Source organism: Pteropus medius, unplaced genomic scaffold, assembly GCF_902729225.1.
Source record: "Pteropus medius unplaced genomic scaffold, Ma_sr-lr_union100, whole genome shotgun sequence".
NCBI classification, from domain to species: Eukaryota; Metazoa; Chordata; class Mammalia; order Chiroptera; family Pteropodidae; genus Pteropus; species Pteropus medius.
In genome coordinates, this window is record NW_024355990.1 from 13353757 (window position 1) to 13358894 (window position 5138).

At 46.2% G+C, this 5138-nt stretch overlaps 1 non-coding gene across 1 annotated transcript; it reads right to left on the minus strand.

Annotated features, from left to right (window-relative positions):
• Nucleotides 1-4746: 4746 nt before the first annotated feature.
• On the minus strand, nt 4747-4865 carry LOC120600470 (5S ribosomal RNA). The gene has a single exon (XR_005652194.1). It is a non-coding gene; the product is annotated as a 5S ribosomal RNA (ribosomal RNA).
• Nucleotides 4866-5138: the final 273 nt, after the last annotated feature.

Sequence of the window (5138 nt, forward strand, 5' to 3'; positions counted from 1 at the left end):
TTTTGGTTGAGACAAATCTGAACTTGAATCTTGATTGTGCTGTGTGACCTTTGGCAAGTTATTTAACCTTTCTGCCCTCAGTTTCCTCTTGGGGTTAATATTACTAACTGCCAATGATCGTTTTCAAGACTAAGTGAGACCATCTGCATAAAGCATTCAGCACAGAGCCAGGCGTTCAGCAGGCATGGCCCAGCACAGTGCCCCTGGCTCACTGGGCCAGCCCTCAGAGGCTGAGACGCTCCTTCCCTTTCCCAGTCACTCTGCCAGTCACTGGGGAGCCAATGACACCAACGGTCTCTGCCTTCAACGATATTAGAAACCTGCTGTTAACAACGCCCTTAGTTTCTTCATCTATAAAATGGGGTAGCGTGATAGTCCCCTGAGAGGATCTGGTAAGAGCATTAGTACAGAAGCCTGAAAACGCTCTTTGCCTGAGGAAAGGACTACTGGGATATTAGGTTCCCATAGCAGCCTATGGCTTGTCATCAGATGCCACTGCAGCCCTGCAGGCTATCTTTAATAATAGATATTTTAAAATTCCTGAACCCACTTCATGCTATATTTGCTCACACATGGAGTTTTACTCAGTGTTAATCACATTAATGTGCTGTTTCATTTCACGCTGTGTGATGCCAACTTCACGAGAGCCAGGAGAGGGAATTTACTCTCAAAGGGACCTCATACTACTTTCACCCAAAAGGCGCCTCGTCAAGGCATCTCAGAGCCCCAGCCACCTCTGGGCCACCTCCTCACTCCCCCAGGAGTGCCCTGAAGCCTTAAACAGCCTGCCTTTCAAATGTCTCTCTGTATACATTAGCTTTTACCCTCAATTAGAAACCTCTTAAGCAAGTGTCTAGTTTTACTAGCTATCTTTAATTCTTAAACCCAAACACATGCTATTCAGTCAAAGCTCCTCATCAGGTGTCATAAGGGGACCCTGAGTGTACATGAGTTTGGGGGTCTTTTGAGAGCTCCCAGTTCAACACCCTCATGTTACAGATAGAGAAACTGAGGCCAGACATATAAGGACTTAAATCTCTCCTCTGATGGCTCCTTTCCTCAGCTGATGAATAATCTTCATTCACATTTAAACACACACACACACACAAACAAATTCACCAGTTTTTTCTTGGCCCTGCGTCCCAATCTGCTTGCCCTCCTGGCCCTTGTCAGCTGAGAGCCTCAGAGCCTACTTCGTGAAGAAAACGAAAGTCATCAGACAGGAACATCCACCACCAGTGACCCTGTGGGCCAGCACGGCATCTCAGGGCTGTGCCCCCACCCCAAGACCAAAGGCTGCCTGCCGTCTATGTGCTCAAGGCCATTGCCTGCCTGCCTGCCCAAGGACTTTGCCCTGCACCTCTCACCCCTTCCTGACATCACCAAGTTCTCCTTTTCCACAGGAACATTCCTGACATCATACACACACGCTCTCATTTTTTAAAATTTTGTATAAAACCCTCCCTTGATCTCACATTCCCCTCCAGCTACTTACTGTACTATTTCTCTCCTTGAAAACAATGCTGTTTCCATTTCCTCGTCACCTGCTGTTCACGCTAATTTATTTTTTCCCAATTCTTTTAGGAAAAATTTGAGCCTACAGCAAAATTGAAAAACTATTAAAATACCCTCCATCTAGATTTTCCAATTAGCACTTTTCCACATTTGCTTTCTTTCTCCGTCAGATAGAAAACATACCTTTATACAAATGTAAATATAATTTATATGAGTAATAGATACATATATGTATGTATATATGTATGTTTAGTTTGTTGTTATTATTGAACCATTGGAGTTTCCAGCATCCTGCTCCTTCAGCCTTAAACATACAGTAAATACTACAGCATGTGTCTCCTAAGAACCAGGATCCCTTCTTATGTAACACAGACCATTATCACACACAAGAAATTGAAGGCTGATACAATGTTATCTAACATAAAGTCCATTTTTTGATTTCCCCAGTTGCCCCCAAAATATCCTTCATAGCTATTTTTAAATCCGATTCCAGTCATGGATGAGGCCCACCCCAGTTTAGCTTCCAGATCACTCCATCCAGAGTGTCCAAGGTCAGTGTAACTTCATTACCAAATCTAAAGGGTCCCTCTCTGGCCTCAGCAGGGGTTCACCCAGGGCTGTGTCCCTTCGGCCTCTGAGGTCACCGCGCCTTTGGTTTCCTCCTTCTTTCCTTGCTCTCTCTCCTTTAACAACCAGTCCTCTGAATGCTGGGGACTCCAGACTTTGCACACTGGGCCTCTTCTCTTGAGCTCCCAGGTGGTCTCTTTTAGGCCCTGGTTTCAATACCAGCTGCATTCCGATGCCATTCACATTTTCAGCACCCAGGGCCCTACAGCACGAACGGTCTCCCTAACTCCGAACTGATGTACTCACTACCTTCTCAGCATCTCCCTGGAATGTGCCATCGACACCTTAGACTTAACATGTCCACAGGAAGGTTTTGATGTCTTCCTTTCCTTCCCATCTCAGTAACAGCATCACACATTGTCCGCCATCTGTCCGGATTCCCCGCTTTCCCCTCCAGTCCGCCCAACTCTGGGTCCTGTGTGGACCCCACCGCCTACATCTTACCTCCACCACTGAAGTCGGGTCCACCATTGAGCGCCTCCAAACTGCCCTTTACCCTTGCCCCACCCCTCAGTCACTTTTCAGCTGTGCTAATCTTTGAAAATGTAATCCAGCGTCGGGGCACTCCCCCTCTTAAAACCCTCCAACAGCTTCCCCTTGTAAAGAGACAACCTCCCAACACGGCCAGGTTTATGAGGCCCTTGCCCGCCATTCTGCCCGACCCTGGCCTCCCTTTAGCTCCTCGAATGCTGGGCTTTCCCCGCTCGGAGCTTGGTTTGGACTGGCTGTCGTCCTTCCTACAACGCTCTTACCCTGGGTCTGGATGGCCGCCCTCTCCTCGGCCTTCATGGCTGTGCTCGCAGCGAAGTCCTGGGAACGGCTCTGATTGGCTAAGATGGAGTCACATGCACGCTCCTGTCCAATCACCTGTGGTCAGAGAGCAGTGTGTCGGGTGGAAACATGGCTGCCGGGACTCAATCTGGTTCCGTCCCAGGGCCTGGGAAGGGGAGCAGCCTTGGGAGAAAGGGCAGGCGATGGACCCACATAAGCTGTCTCTCTGCATCTCTGCTCGATCTTCAGTGCCTTGGCCTCTTGGCAGCACGTGACCTCTTGGGAACTGCCTTTTATTTTTTCAATAAAAGGTTGGTTGTAGCTCATTACTCTGCCTCCATACCCTCTAAGCTCACCCTCCTTCTCTTGATTGAAGCCCTAGTTATGGCATCAACATTCTCCCCCTCACCTCATACCCACCACCAACCTTATCATCCATTGTGTGCGTTAAATATGGGCCCACCCTGCTCTCACCTTTCTGTCCTCACTTCCACAGCACTGGTTCATGCTGTTGTGTTGGAACTAGTGGAACCTTCTTACTGACCTCCCTGCTCTGGTTTCTATCACACTCACCTACCCACATACCCCTTCGTCCCCTGTGATTCTCTCTCTGCCCAAATTGCTGTCAGAGGTACCTTAAATGTCCCTATAATTATTCTCTTGGCCTTCCTTCAGTGTCCGCACTGGCCCTCTGCTCCCTACAGGATAAAGTCTCAACTCCGCAGCATGTCATTTGAGACCTCCACCATCTGTCTGGGAGGAAGTGACTAGAAGACAATTCTAATTCTCACAAGACACTTGGAGAACTGCCCCTTGAACTGTCCTTCCAGAACAACTGTAATCCTGTCCATTTGCTACTTTCTCCTGTAAATCGGTCTTTGTGAAATTCTATTCCTTTGACCAGACACCATCACCCCATTCCATCTACCTGGAAAAAATCTTTATCCTCCGAGATCCTGCTAGAGGGTTATCTGCTATGTGACATTCTCCCCAAGGAGTCCTGCTCTTCTGTGCTCCAAGAAAAGCAAACCAAAGCAAGAAACATAAATAGAAATCATTTCCATAAGAATAAATGTAAAAAGGCTGGATTTTGTTCCTTGATGTCTTGAATGCCACCAATCCAAACTCCTCACCCACTGATATTTCTCCCAAACCGTTAGACAGCCCTGCGTGCATACAGAAATCATAAAGATTACAAAGCAATCCTTCTCATACGTTTCCCTGACACAGTGGGAGTTGGGCAGATGAGGAAGGCGGAATGAAGGAATGGTTCACTCACATCTACCTCCATTGCCTCTCCTTCTGTCTGGGAAGCTAATGTCCACTGAGGGCCTGGCCACATTGTGACTCTCATGGACCCTGGGCACTTGTGCTTTCATGGGCTCTTTCCTCCATTAAAAAAATATCTATCTAGATAGGTCTTGGTATAAAAACAAACTCAATCTAAGCTGCCTTCATTATCATATATTCACTACCATCATATCCATTTTTTTCTTCTGAATTTAAAATAAATTTAAAACATTTTAAAGGGACACTAAAGATATTGTGGGGCCCAGGTGCACCCTAATAGAGACCAAGCCCTGTGCCTAGTGAAGACGCTGACCCTGACTTAGGGCAAAATTCACTGAAAGCCCAAAGGTCTTACCCTCCTCTTCATCACTCTTTGAGACCTTAGATTAGTGCTTTCTGCTACAATCTTTTTCTTTAAATTTTTAAATTATTTTTTGTTCTTTAGGCGAGGCAACCCTTGGTTGACCTCACAGATTGCAAGGACCTTATTTATTTATTTTATTTATCAGTTTACAATCCCTTATTTATTTATTTTATTTTTTATGCCTACAGCACCTGGTCTTCCTAGGTGGTCTCCCATTCAAGTACTAACCAGGCCCAACACTGCTTAGCTTCCGAGATCAGACGGGATCGGGCTTGTTCAGGGTAGCATGGCCATAGACTTCTGCTACAATTTTAATATACAACATAAAACAAAGTGTGTCTTACACAAACAAATCTCATAAATACAGAGTAGCCCAGAGAGGTTGGCATTTGATGCTGTTCTCTGCACGAGTTAGGATTGAGTTATGGAGGCCACTAGGGTTGCCCGATTATTATTATCGTTTATATCCAATTTACAGTTAAGGAAACTAAGAATCAGAGGAATTTAGTAACTGGGCCAAGATGACACAGAGAACAAACAAATGAAATGGTGACTCCAGAATTTCAACCCC